This window comes from Macaca nemestrina, chromosome 1 (assembly GCF_043159975.1).
Source record: "Macaca nemestrina isolate mMacNem1 chromosome 1, mMacNem.hap1, whole genome shotgun sequence".
Taxonomy (NCBI): domain Eukaryota; kingdom Metazoa; phylum Chordata; class Mammalia; order Primates; family Cercopithecidae; genus Macaca; species Macaca nemestrina.
The window spans coordinates 28,279,725-28,294,940 of NC_092125.1; the positions used below are offsets into that span (position 1 = coordinate 28,279,725).

Consider the following 15,216-nt stretch of genomic DNA (forward strand, 5'->3'; position numbering starts at 1 on the left):
CACTTTCACTTGGCTATTGTTGCTTCATCTGACGAAAATCTATTGTTTTAAATATCTACCTTTTGTGCACTAATTTCTGTTTTGACCCCAGGTTCTCTACTGGGTTCTTGGTTTCTGAGTCCTGGTGCCTCAAAGAAGCTCAGTTATTTGAACAACTCACTACAGATTCATATTCTCCTGGCACCAAGGAGAGAATAGCAGTGACAAGTCAGGAGCAAATCAGGATATAATTTGTTAGGTGTATGAATTAAATGCCATTGCAACTTTCAAGGCCTTCTAAGTTCTAAACAAGTTCACAAAAATAATTTCAACATTACAAAAACTATCAAAAAATCTCAAAACAGCTTTCCTTCAGTTAAATTAAATTTCCCTCAGTTAAATTGTCAAACATCTTACAGAGTTACTTAAGTTTTCTAAGCCTTAGTCTTGTCATACATCAAATATACATAATAGTGAAATTGACTTTAAGGAGTTTTTGAAAGAATTAAATAAAATAATGCAAGTAAACAGCTTAGCATAATGAGTAACACGTTAACTGATCAAATGTTAGCAATTGTTACTATCAGCATGTAAAGCAATTGGCACAGTACTTGGCTTATGTGGTTGAATAAATTATACCTATTAATAGTGTTTTTTTTTAAAAAAATGATGAAAAGTCAGATTCTTGCTTTATTGATACATATTAGATATACATATTTTGGGGGCACATGTGATAATCTGACACATTCATATAATCAAATCAGAGTAATTGGGATATTTATCACCCTAAATATTTATCTTTTCTTTATGCTAACATATTCTAATTATTCTCTTCGATCTCTTTGAAATGTACAATCAATTAATGTTAACTAAAGTCATCCTACTGTTGTACTGAACACAAGATCTTATTTCTTCTGGGTGCATATTTATACTCATTAACCAATCTCTTTTCATACCCCCTCCCCACTACCCTTCCCAGCCTCTGATAATCACCAATTTACTCTCTATTTTCATGAGATCCACTTTTATAAGTCACACATATGAGTGAGAACATGTGATATTTGTCTTTCTGTGCTTGGCTTGTTTCACTGAACATAATGACTTCCAGTTCCATCCATGTTGCTGCAAATGACAAAATTTCTTTCTTTTTTATGGCTGAATAATATTTCCTTGTAGGTAGATAGATAGATAGATAGATAGATAGATCACATTGTATGTCACATCTACATATCTCACATTTTCTTTATCCATTCACCCATTGATGACCAAATAGGTTGATTCTATATTTTGGCTATGGTGAAGAGTGATGCAATAAACATGGAAGTGCAGAAATCTCTTTGATTTGATTTTCTTTCTTTTGGAGATATATGCAATATTGGAATTGCTGGATCATATGGTAGTCCTATTTTTAGTTTTCAGAGAAACCTCCATACTGTTCTCCATAGTGGCTGCACTAATGTACATTCCCAACAACAGTGGGGGGGTTCCCCTTTCTTTACATTGTTGCCAGTATCTGTTATTCTGTCTTTGATAAACCCCTTCTAACTGGGGTGAGATAATATCTTATTGTAGTTTTGATTGAATTTCCCTGATGATTAGTGATGTTGAGGATTTTTCATATACCTGTTGGTCATTTATATGTCTTCATCTGAGAAATGTCTATTCAGATCTTGTGCCCATTTTTACATCAGATTGTTTGTTTTTGTGCTATTGAGTTGTTTTAGCTCCTTATATATTCTGGTTTTGAATACTTTGACAGATGGATAGTCTGCAAATATTTTCTTCCATTCTGTGGTTCTCTTCATTTTGTCGATTGTTTCCTTTGATGTGCAGAAGTGTTTTAGCTTGATATAATCTAAGTTGTCTACTTTTGCTTTTGTTGCCTGTGCTTTTGAGGCCTTACACAAAAAAAATCTTTGCTTGGACCAATGTCCTGGAGCATTTCCCCAACATTTTCTTCTAGTGGTTTCATAGTGTTAGGTCTTAGATTTAAATATTTAATCTCTTTTTATTTGATTTTTGTATATCATGAGAGATAGGGTCCTAGTTTTATTCTTCTGCATATGGATATACAGTTTTACCAGCATCATTTATGTAAGAGACTGTCCTTTCACCATTGTATGTTCTTGGCTCCTTCTTTGTTGAAAATGAGTTAGTTTTAAGGAAGATTCTTTAATCGATAATTTAATTAACTCAGCCATACACCCCCCTAAAGTAGGCACAATACCAAATTATTCAGTTTTTGGACACTCTCTAATGTATTTTCTATCCTAAATAAATATTATTAAAAGCATGGATTTCTATATGGAGCCTTACTTTTTGGTTAGGGTTTGTCCATACATTTAAAAAAAAAGTCACTACATTCTGAAATTAGCTAAGACTTTAGTTGAGTACTTTCCCACCAGGGAAAAGACAGGAATTAAACTGAGGTCTTACGCATTCAAGTAAATGTTTGCAAGAGCTAAGGAATGCTTGGTGTATTCACAACTAGTAAAAATAACCCAGGGTGAAGAAAGATGACTGAGTCATCTCATATTCCAAACCCACTTTTTAAAAATCCTAACTTGAAGGTCAAAAAAGTTTAGTAAACCTCTCATTTCTATTTTTTCTCTTCTTCTTTCTTCCTTCCGTTCATTCTTTGTTGCTTTCTTTCTTTTCTTTCTTTTTTTTTTTTTCTGTACTGTGCCCTCTGCCCTCTGCAATTCTTGGCTCTTACCAGAGTAGGGAAAAACTGCCTAAATATCATGAGATAGGTGGCCCTCAGGGGTACTTCTTGTCAAGCAGGAAGTGCCAAAGATCTTGTAAAATGTCCAATACAAATTTTATTTTGCAGACTCTAGGGGTTTGCATCTGGATACACATCTGCATTTTCTGGGTGCTGGGCCAAACTGAAACATTCAGTTTATCCATTGCTAATAAACATGTCAGCAGTTTCTTTGCTCTCACATCTGTTGTGAAAAATGTTATCTTTCCTGAAGTATATTTATTTTGTCTTTAATACCAGCTTTCATGGATTACAAACTCAAGATATGCCTTCACTTAACAAATTCAAAAGCATATGCTAGAAGGTGCCTCACTAGAGTGATGAGATAAATTAAAGATGTATATTATATCTTAGATTCTGAAGAGGAAATCAGTGTAAGGAATAACGATGACTCTCAGGAAGGTTATGTCAATTGAAATAAGTTGCCTCTTAATCAAGTTCATCTCAGAATCTATTCAAGGTACCCTATGCATCACAGCAATTCAACAAAAAGTTTAAAAAATTTATCAGTTGTTTCATTATTAAGGCTGTCTTCAGTCAAGCAGATGACTTCCTTTCCTAAGGAAACCGCCCCCAGGCACTTGCTTCTCCTATATTCTCCAGAATACCTGCTTTACCCAATTTACTGATATTGGTGCTATTAGAGAATCAAATGAGGTTTTGGCTATTAAGGTGTCTTAAAAAGAAAACTGTAAGTTATTATGTGAAAGAAAAATAATTGCCGATATTTCTTCCTATTTTTATTCTTTCATTTTATCTCATAGTCAAGTATTTTTATTTCAAGAATTCATTCCATCCTCAGCAATTCTATCTCATTATCTTCCCTTAGTAATTCCTCACCCTCTCAAAATATTTAATCAGTGGGAAATTGTTATCTCTCTCACATAGGTAAAAATTGCATATTTCACAAGTATGTAGTTTAAACAAAGCAAGTAAGAAAATGTTAGTATCAAATGTATGTTAATGTGATTAGGACTGTCAAAGGTATATGTGTATCCTCTTCAGACTCCGATGTTACGGATATTCCTAATACCATATACCACCCTGTCGAACCCAAAGCTACTTTCTGCCCAACTGGGCAATAGCCAATCTCTGCTAAAGTCAGGGAGGTAGTGGCATGAAATTCCTTAACCTGTCACCTGTTCCTTCAGCCCCATAAGATAAACCAGCAAACTGTGAACTCATGTGTGAAGTTATTTGCTAAAGGATTAGAGCAATATCAGAAAGAAATGTACCATTGAAGGAATGGTGATTCGTTAATAAAAGAAAAATCAACATAAAACAGAGAGGATCAAAAAAGCCAAAAATTTATCTTCTAAAAGTCTAATAAAATTGATCCACTTTTGGTAAGATTAAAGGAAAAAAAAAGAAGGCACAGATGAATAATATTATGAATACTAAAGAGGATACAACTAGAGAAGCAACTCTGTTTAAAAAGATAGCAAGAGAATATCATTAAAGGCTCTGTGTCAATAAATTTGAGGGATTAGGTGAGCTGCACACATTATAGAAAAATATAACTTAACAAAATGACAGAAGAAATAAAAATCCTGAAGAACTTTTTATTATTAAAGAAATTCAATCCAATTAAATCTTCTTACAAATAGAGCACCTGGTAAAGACATTTTACAAATAAATTATATCAAATATTTAAGAAACAGGTCATTTCAATCTTACACAAAACAGTTTCAAATAAGAGAAACAGAGGAAAACTGCCCAACTCATTTTGTGAAGCTTGTTGTAGCCAAGATATTCTTAAAGAGTTATATTGAAAGGACTCACCACACCAGAAATCCTTCCTTAATATAAAATTAATCTAATAAGTAAATATGCTATTGGTGCAGAGATAAACACATAGGCCAGTGGAATGAAATACAGAGTCCCAAATAAACTCAGCCAAATATGGAAACCTGATCTATAACAGAGCTTTTGTTACAGATTAGTGAGGAAAGATTAGACTTTTCAATAAATAGTACTGGTCCATTTGCCCACTCATAAGAAAAAGAAGATTGTATCTCATACTACACAGTCATACAAAATCCATATAGCTCTAGAGCAAAATGTTATAGTTTTAGAAAGAATTAGCAGAATAATTCATGAACCCAAGGCAGAGAAAGATTTCTTAAACAAATTTTTTAAAATGCTAATTTTAAAGAAAAGTAAAGAAATTTGACTATATTAAAACTAGGAACTTTTGAACATCAAAAGGAAACACCAAAAAAGTAAAGAAGTCACTAATTCATAGACAATATTTGCAATACAATATGAACAAAAAGCTAGAATCTAGAATATAAAAAGAACTCATATAAATTAACAAGAGAAAGACCATTCATTTCTTAGAAGAAGGCAAAATGCATGAATATGCATTTTCATATCTTAGAAGAGGAAACATGAATGGCCTGTCTGAATGTAAAAATGTTCAATTGCATTAATAACTAGGGAAATGCATATTAATATCATGAATGAGATAAAATTTCACAAACCCAAATTAGCAAAAAACAAAACCAAAAACAGTTGGATAAATCCAAGTGTTGGAGAGATTGTAGAGTAATGGGAATATAAATGGTACAGCCACTTCAGGAAATAGTTTTACATTACCTAGTAATGTTGAAAATACTTATAGCCTATAATGTAAAAATAAATTTACTCTTTTATACTCTAGAGAAAATTTTTAAGGAATAAGCCAGGAGACATGAATAAACATGTTCATAACAGCAATTTTTGTAAAAACAAATAACTGAGAATACCCAAATATCTATCAATCAAAAGTAGAAAGTATGAATAAGTTGTGAAATAGTCATATAATGGAATTCCTTACTGCAATGAAAACTAATTAAGTAACACATATTGATAAGTATTAATTTAACAAAATAGTAAGCAGGAAAAGCAAGTCACAAAAGGCTATGTGTGTGTGTGTGTGTGTGTGTGTGTGTGTGTGTGTGTATATGGTGCTATGTTTTGAAACCTCAACAAAAGCAAAACTAAACATCTCTCAGGGACATATGCATAAATAGTAAAATTTATAAAGAAAAGCAATGGAATAATAAATATTTGGAAGGGAGGCAGATACCATCAGGAGGAGCCTATAATGACTTCAACAATATCAACAATATTCTCTTTCTTAAACTTGATGGTGTATACACAGTGTTTGTATTGTTAAAACTGCACACATGCATATATGCAAGAGTTATAGGGATGAAGTCGATTGATGTATTATTTTGTGTATATTTATTTCAAACGTAATAAATATAGAAAGTAAGAGAGAAGAAAAAAGTGTCAAGAATTTAGGATGTATTAATAAAAAGAAGATGTTAAGCTCAGGAGAACTTAGCAGGGCACTTTGCACCAGGACCTGGATAAACAAAAACATACCAATCAGTGACTAAGGGCAGTAAAGAGGTGACAATGAGCGTCAAGGTTATTTAGTCCTCTTGGAGAGCAATTTTGATCTGAAGCCAAAAAGGTGTTGAAAAAGGAGCTAAGACAGAAGTATCTACAGAGAGGCTGAAGTTGGCCAGATGCGATGGCTCATGCCTGTAATCCCAGCACTTTGGGAGGCCGAGGTGGGCGGATCACAAGGTCAGGAGTTCAAGACCAGCCTGGCCAACATGATGAAACCCCATCTCTACTAAAAATACAAAAAAAATTTAGCTGGGCATAGTGGTGTGCACTTGTAATCCCAGCTACTCAGGAAGCTGAGGCAGGAGAATCACTTGAACCCGGGAGGCGGAAGTTGCAGTGAGCCAAAATTGTGCCATTGCACTCCAGAAGCCTGGGTGACACAGCGAGACTCCATCTCAAAAAAAAAAAAAAAGAGGCTAAACTTAAACTGGAGGTATGGTGAATGGGTAAAAATGACAGTAAGGGTGAAATAAACAAAGTCTTAATTTCGAGAAAAATTGGCATCATCAACTGGAATTTGGGAATTCGGGAATTCTTTCCTGTGGGAAAGCTGCATCAGAACACTGTTGCCTTTTAAGAATCCACCACAAACATTTCTATTCATAAGGGATCAAATTTTATGTTTATGTGGACCTGGAGTGTATAAAACGCATTCTTAAGATGGTCTTTTATAGAAATGAAGTAAATAGACTAAACATGATATGTGAGTTTTCTCCTCCAGAAGTAGTAAAATAATCTTTCTGTAAGGTTTTAGAGGACAGCACAAGAACACTTATTAGACGACCACAGAGGGAAAATGAGTAAGTCACAATCAGAATACTTGCATTTAATGTTTACTTTCAGACAACTATGTGAGTGAGTTTGAAGCTTGGCCCAGATGCTGAATAGACTCATGACCTTGGCAAAGTCACAGCATTTCTGTGTGCTCCAATTTTCTCAGCTGCAAAATACAGAGTTAGGCCTTTGCTTTCTTCAATATTTTCTAGTTCTAATACTTCAAAATGCTAAGATTCATAAATTTAATAATTCAATTCCAACTGTGGTTTCCCTATTCATATAGAGAAGCCGAAAGAGAAAGAAGCCCACAAAAACTTTTACTTCCCCAAATTTCCCATCTTTCAGTTTGGCTTAAAGAGACCTCCTCTCTAGAGGAGAGGCATGTGCTGGCAGCCCAAAGGGCAATCATCTGCTAGCCTTGAAGTCCTATCCACCTCTACAACATCACTGGAAACTGGGTACTTTATTCCTAAAAAACATTTCTGGGACTGGTGCGCTGCTGGCTCAGCCTACAGCAACCCTCCATCTAGAAAGTGCCCTTCCAAGTTAGCAATAGAGGGCTCTTTGGTTTCAGTAAAGAACGCTGGAAGGTGAGGGTGAGAGTAACATATTTTTTTCTCTTTTACCACATGAATTTTTGTTTTTATGGCCTTCAGAAATGAAGCAATTTTTAACTTAAAAGCAAATATTTTTACTGCTCTTCAAATGCTAGCATTTGAAAACCAATATATACTGGCTGGCAAATAACGTGGGAAATAGACATGCAGAACCTTAATAATGATTGCATATATAAAGTATTTTTCTTTTGTTTTTATGTGACAGCTGGATGAGTTTCAACTTCCTGCTCACAGCACAGGCTCTGAGCTTCCAAATCTGGGGGTTTTCCTTTTCCTACCCCCCGCCCTTCCCCATCTCCCCATCTCCTTCTTGCCTTCTCCTTCCTTTTTGGGAAAACACAAATGTTTTTGATTACATAATAGCTGCAAACTTTATATCTCCCACTTCAGTTGTTACACATCATAAACAGGGGAGTGAACTTCAGACTCCATTAAGACAAAGGTTGGTCTGGATTGTTGGGAGGCCTTTTATGTTGGTATAGTGGGGAGAAAAACGTTTCTTTAGAAAAAGGAAATATAATAGGCCTGGCTAGAGACTGCACTGACTACCAACCACTAACCACTCAGCCTAGAGAATGATAAAAACCTCAATTATGGTCAAGGCAAAAGTGAAGCCCAGAGTTCAGAACCAATACAGCTCCTGCAGGATTCACTTAACCCAATGGGAACTTAATATGTGAGGACCAATAAACATCGAAATGTTAAGCAAGGATAGAAGGAACCTGTATAAAAACACCGAGCAATGTGCACACCATATTGATTCGAATTCTCTCTTCTTTAATCTGGAATTTTCTTTTACATTTTCATTTACAAATAAGCTTCTGTTATTGCCATAGTGCCCAAGTAAACAATTTGGAACCTGAAAGGGCAAGGCAGCACTTCTCATTCAGTCATCTACAAGTATTTATTGAGCACCTACTAGGTACCAGGCACTGTTCTAAATTCTTTTGCTACTTCAGTGAAAAAAACTGACAAATGTTTTTACTGGAGAAGACAAAGGCAATTTTAAAAAGCAGCGTGAAGATGTTTATTATAGAGTATTTTAGAAGTGATAAATGTTGTGGAACAATAGAACAAAGAAGAATTGTGTGGGAATACCGGCTCAGGTAGGGAGATGTGATTTTAAATAGGGTGGTCAGTGGAGGCTATGTTAAAAAAAAAAGTGACATGTGATCCAAGGCAATGTTGAGTCATGGGAGAAGGGAGGATAGTGGTGTTTCCATATTTGAAAAAAATAACTATTGGATAACGTCCTCATTTTTCCTATTTCCTTGGTAACTTTTCATGCTATCTGTTTATCTGACTGCAAATGATTGTCTTTATACCTTACTTGTGAGTACATTTAATTCAATGTAACACAATCATTCTTTACTGAGCCGCTGCTACATACCCGGTACTGTTTTAGGTGTTGCGGGTGCATCATTAAGAAGAAAGGTGAGATCTTTGGTGGTCCTGGAACCTCCATTCTAGGTATGAGAGGCAAACACATAAAAGAATAAGATGATTTCAGGAAGTGGTAAGGGTTATACAGAAATAAATAGACTAATAGCAGGTGGCTGGAGGGACATACCTTGATAGAGTGGTCAGGGCTGGACTCTCTGGCTTGGCCCTCAGATCTAAAGAAGATTATAGTGGACAGGTAAAGAGTTTTCCAAGTTTAAAGAATAGGAAGTACCAAATACAGGAGAGTGAGAAGGTCAATTCATTGATCTGTTCTAGGAACAGAAGAAGGCCAGTGTAACCAGGGGAAGGAAAGTGGCAAGAGATCACAGTGGACACTTATTCTGAGTTGAGTTTTGTCGTTCAAAAAGATGTTGAAGCCCTATCCCCTGTGGAGGTGATTTCATTTGGAAATAGAGTCTTTGCAGATGATCCAGCAAAGATGAGTTCATTAGGATGGTCCCTAACCCAGTATGATTTCCTTATAAAAGGAAAAAAGCTGGACTCAGACACATACACAGGGAGAATGCAGCATGAAGATGAAGGAGGATATTGGGGTGATGCATCTATAAGCCAAGGAACTCCAAACATTGCAAGCAACCACCAGAAGCTGGAGAGGGGCATGGAACAAATTCTTCCTCACAGCCCTCAGAAGAAACTAACTTTGCTGAAACCATGATTTACAACTTCTAGTCTCCAGAACTGTAAGCCAATGCATTTATTTTGTTGAAGTCACTCAGTTTGTGGTACTGTGTTACAGCAGCCTTAGCAAACGAATGCAAATGAGGACAGATCTCTAGACATTTAGATTTTAGTATATGTTTAAATAGATCATACTGATGTTGCCATGTTGTCATGGCAGTGCAGTCAAGGAGAGCCTGATGATTTCTCCCCGAAACGTCAATAGAGCTTTATTCTTTAGCCATTAAAGACCAACCATCATACATAGGAGAGCTGACTTGATTTTTGAGGGTTGTTAACATTTAGTATTTTTTAAAGTACCTTTTTGGATAGAGGTTTTAAAAAAATTAACATGCAAATTTTTGAATGCTCAAGTCAATTATGTAATATATAATTTACCCCCTTCTATGATTCAGAAGTATCCATTTCAGCTCACAAAAAATTTAAATTTGAGTGTGATGGAATGTAGGAGGCATTGGAAGTATAAAAATAAATGAAGCTGTGCTCTTGATTATCTTAGAGTCTGATGGAGAAGACAGATACCTAAAGAAATAGTATCAATCTTTGGCAGGGAATCGTAAGTAGAGGTATATATGGACTCTACAGGAGCACAAATGAAGGACTCGGTGGTGCTTTTGTGGTGGAGCTGATACCTGAGCCAAGGATTGAAAGTGAATAATCATCTGCCAAAGATAGGAGAAGCATCACTCCAGAAAAAAGGGAGAGTCTAGCAAACCCACAGATGCACAGCCAGTATCTGTGACTGGCTGCCCTAGAAACAAGAGTGGTTACAGAGACTTGATGGCGAGAAGAGGGGCCTGGTCCTGAAGGTCCTCGGATGGCCAGCCAAGGCCTTTGACTGCTCTGTAGGCAGTGGGGATCCACTGGAGAGAAGTAAGATGAGACGCACGTTTGTCCATGTATATCAATCAGAGCTCTTTGGTTGCAAACAACTGAAATAAACCCCAACTAAAAAGGAATTGTTAGAATTGAAGGAAAAGCTGAAGAAACAGGACTTGGGAAGGATAATTTAAAGCAGCCCCAAGACTAAGATGGCAAGATGGTAGTGGATAGCTTCATCAGGGATGCAGCAGTTACAACTTTGTTCCTTGAAAAAAAAAAAGTTATTTTGCCAAAATAACACATGTATAATACATGTGTGCAAAACATCAAATGATATTACAGCAATTATATTGTAATAATTAGGAAAAAATCCCATCCTGATTTCAACTCCAAAGAACTACTTTTAACCATTTTATCTATTTTTCTTTCTAAAATTTATCTCTGTATTTGTAAGTTTAAAAAATGCGTATTCTGCTAACCAGAATTAAGCATAAAAACATCATTTTCTCGGCCATGTGAAGAATAAGTTGGGGGAACTGGTGGAAATAGAAGCAGGAAGATTAGTTGGGAAGTTACTAAGGTAGTAGAGAAGAAATTGTGTCTTGCTTCTATGGCCCTGAATAACTGTAACATTTACAATATTTCTAAATAATGTACACTGTTTATTTTGAATATAAGCAAGATGGTTATGACAGGATGAAATGTTTATTTATCATACATCAGGAAATTAGGTCTATATCCAAAATAGTTGTAATGCAGGAAAAGCATGAATATATATTTTAGGGTTGAAAGAAATCCCTTTAACAGCAAAAGAGGTTTGGAATATATGGGTTTCTATCTTGTTTACCAGCAGAAATGTGGACTCAGTCAAAGCTTTCATTTATTGACTGGGTAAACTTTTCAAGAAAAATGAAAACAAGCCTTTAATTCATATATTTAAACATGTTTAAAACATACTTATATATATATGCATGAAATACAAATATGTGTATATATTTGTATATACACATGTGTATTTCAGGCATATGTATATATATTTGTATATACACATATTTGTATTTCATGCAAATATATATATATTTGAGACTGGGTAATTTATAAAGGAAAGAGGTTTAATTGACTCACAGTTTCACATGACTGGGGAAAACTCAGGAAACTTACAATCATGGTAGAAGGTGATTGCCATGCCTTCTTCACATGGTAACAGAAGAGAGAAGTGAAGTGTAAGCACAGGAAAAACTGCCACATTTAACACCATCAGATCTTGTGAGACTCACTCACTTTCAGGAGAACAGCATGAGGGAAACCAGGTTCCTCCCTTGACACAGGGGGATCACAATTCAAGATGAGATTTGGATGGGGACACAGAGCCAAATCATATCATCCATATATATAAAATTATATATATATATAATTTTCATAATCTACACCTTTGCCTTGATATATTCCTGAATTTTGAATCCCCAAACAATGTTAACCATTTAGATTTTGAAAATCAGCACCAATTTGGATGACCACTGAAATGAATAAGCCGTCTGTTTTTATAGGGTTTTCCTAGTGACAAGAAGCGGGAGAAAAAGGACAACTGTGGTCCTAAGTTAGCCATTTCCTTAATCTATTCTGCTAGACTTTTTCATCTGAAGCCTTGATTATTTAAAACCTTACAAAGTTTTTGGACAAAATCCAGAATGTGAAAAATTCCACAGGACAAAACACCAGATTTCTTCAGTGAATAAATGGCAAAGAGCACAAGGAGGAACCCAGAGTTTACAAGAGATGTGAAACAATCGCTGCATTCAATGTGTGAACCTTGTTTGGATCCTGATTCAGACAAAACAACTGATCAACTATTAAAAAGTACATAAGATAATCAGAAAAACATAAAGAGGTTTGATTATATTAAGGAAATATTTTTTACTCTTCATGGATGTAAAAATATTTCACTTATTAATTTTGTTAATGATCCTTACATTTTAAAGATACTTAAGGAAACTATTTTTTTTTTTTTTTTTTGAGACGGAGTCTCATTCTGTATCCCAGGCTGGAGTACAATGGTATAATCTTGGCTCACTGCAACCTCCGCCCCCCGGGTTCAAGTGATTCTCCTGCCTTAGCCTCCTGAGTAGCTGGGATTACAGGTGCCCACTACCACGCCCAGCTAATTTTTGTATTTTTAGTAGAGACGGGGTTTCACCAGGTTGGCCAGGCTGGTCTCAAGCTCCTGACCTCAAGTGATCACCCACCTCGGCCCCCCAAAGTGCTGGGATTACAGGTGTGAACCACCACACCCAGCCACGAACACTGCTTTTAATGAGATGACATGATGTCTGGTTTGCTTCATGATAATTGAATGACAGGAGGTAAGAATACAGATGAAACAAAAGTAACTTGAGTTGATGATTAGTGAAGCTGGGGTAGGAGCGGGGAAGCTCATTGTGTTGGCCTCTCTACTTTTGTACATGTTAAAATTATTCATACTAAAATGTTAAAAATGTTTTTTCATATACAAAATACAGTAATCTCCCTTATCCATGGTTTCGCTTCCTGTGGTTTCATTTACCTGCAGTCAGCCATGGTCAGAAAATACGAAATGAAAAATTCCAGGAATAAACAATACACAAGTTTTAAATAGCGGCCATTCTGACTAGCATGATGAGATAACGCAGCATCCCACTTCATCCCTTCTTCATCACAATAAAAAAGATGAGTATAGTACAATAAGATATTTTGAAAGAGACCACATTCATGTAACTTTTATTATAGTTTATTGTTTTAATTTAGTATTTTGTCATCAGTTACTATCATTAATTTCTTACTGTGCTTAATTTATAAATTATACTTTATGATAGTTACGTATGTACAGGAAGGAACACAGTATATACAGGGTTTGATGATATCCATGGGTTCAGGCATCCATTAGGGGTCTTGGAACGCAATCCTCACAGATAAGGGGTGATTACTTCCAATACTATGTTGAATAGGAGTGGTGAGAGAGGTCATCCTGGTCTTGATCCATTTTTCAAAGAGAATGCTTCCAGTTTTTGCCCATTCAGTATGATATTGGCTGTGGGTTTTTCATCAATAGCTCTTATTATTTTGAGATATGTTCCATCAGTACCTAGTTTGAGAGTTTTTAGCATGAAGAGGTGTTGAATTTTGTCAAAGGCCTTTTCTGCGTCTATTGAGATAATTATGTGGGTTTTGTCATTGGTTCTGTTTATGTGATGGATTCTGTTTATTGATTTGCATATGTTGAACCAGCCTTGCATCCCAAGGATGAAGCTGACTTGATCATGGTAGATAAACATTTTGATATGCTGCTGGATTCAGTTTGCCAGTATTTTATTAAGGATTTTCGCATCAATGTTCATCAGGGATATTGGTCTAAAATTCTCTTTTTTTGTTGTGTCTGCCAGGCTTTGGTATCAGGATGATGTTGGCCTCATAATATGAGTTAGGGAGGATTCCCTCTTTTTCTATTGTTTGAAATAGTTTCAGAAGGAATGGTACCAGCTCCTCTTTGTACCTCTGGTAGAATTCGGCTGTGAGTCCATCTGGAACTGGACTTTTTTTTGGTTTGTAGGCTATTAATTACTGCCTCAATTTCAGAGCTTGTTATTGGTCTATTCAGGGATTTGACTTCTTCCTGGTTTAGTCTTGGGAGGGTGTATGTGTCCAGGAAATTATCCATATCTTCTAGATTTTCTAGTTTATTTGCTTAGAGGTGTTTATAGTAATCTCTAATGGTAGCTTGTATTTCTGTGGGATCAGTGGTGATAGCCCCTTTATCAATATTTATTATGTCTATTTTATTCTTGTCTTTTCTTCTTCATTAGTCTGGTTAGCAAGGGGTGATTACTCATCTGAACATAGTGCAAAGCTTTTGGAAAATAATTTAAAACATTAAATTCTATAACCTAAATTGCTATAGGGCATTGTTATAAATATATCTCTAGTTAAAGTGGTTATTTAAAAATCATGATGATATTATTATTTATCTAATACTTCCTGCCCAGTTAATTCCAATGTACACATTATTTTGATATACCACTTAGTGATTGATGTGTATTACAATTGTAATCTTATTAAATTAGAATTTGTGATGTCTGTTGTTGTCCACCTCACATCTTTACAGCCTCACCCTAGAATCAAGCCCAGGAGGCTTCCAATTACTTGGGCTGACAATGTCTCAACTCAAGTGCGCTCTCCTTTTACTCTCTGCCTTGGGGCTTCTCTGATGTCCCAGCATCGGATGCCAGCATGATACAGTCAGAAGGCATCCACAGACAGCTGATCTTTAAACAATGGTGGATGAGAAACCATATGTAAACACTTCTTCAGTTGGCCTTTGAGCGAACAATTCTGAGGGACATTCTATGTGCTTCTCAAAACATCCTGGTGACATCAAGCCTTATTTACCCATAGAGTGACCAGCTTGGTGTGCACTTTTGTTTTGACTTTGTGTCTTTTTTTGTTTTACTTCCTTGGTTCTCATCCTTCTCCCTAAGACTGTCTGCCAAATAAAATGTTTTACAGAAATTATTACACACTCTGCTTTTGGAGGGGACATAGCCTAAAATAAGACAGTTTTTGAAAGTTGTATTACACTTGAAGTACAAATTTTTCTCAAAGACAATGTTATAAATTCTAAAACTTATAGCTAAGACACTGGTGTTTATCACTATTCATTTGTATTCCAGTACCTTAGGTATA

The 15,216-nt window shown here is 35.6% G+C and overlaps 2 long non-coding RNA genes across 4 annotated transcripts in view; one reads left to right on the forward strand and one right to left on the reverse strand.

Annotated features, from left to right (window-relative positions):
- Window positions 1-15,216, forward strand: part of LOC105484394 (uncharacterized) — a 78,983-nt gene that overhangs the window by 53,613 nt on the left and 10,154 nt on the right. The gene's annotated exons all lie outside the window — the stretch shown is intronic.
- The window catches only part of LOC105484393 (uncharacterized), a 122,856-nt gene that overhangs the window by 3,277 nt on the left and 104,363 nt on the right, over window positions 1-15,216 (reverse strand). Inside the window, exons 3-4 of one of the 2 annotated variants that reach the window (XR_988895.3) lie at window positions 8,930-9,005; window positions 6,957-7,085 (exon numbers count right to left, since the gene is read on the reverse strand). This is a non-coding gene — a long non-coding RNA (uncharacterized lncRNA). Of the gene's footprint in view, window positions 1-6,956; window positions 7,086-8,929; window positions 9,006-15,216 lie in introns of those variants that run through there. The other variant, XR_988897.3, reaches the window with a different exon arrangement.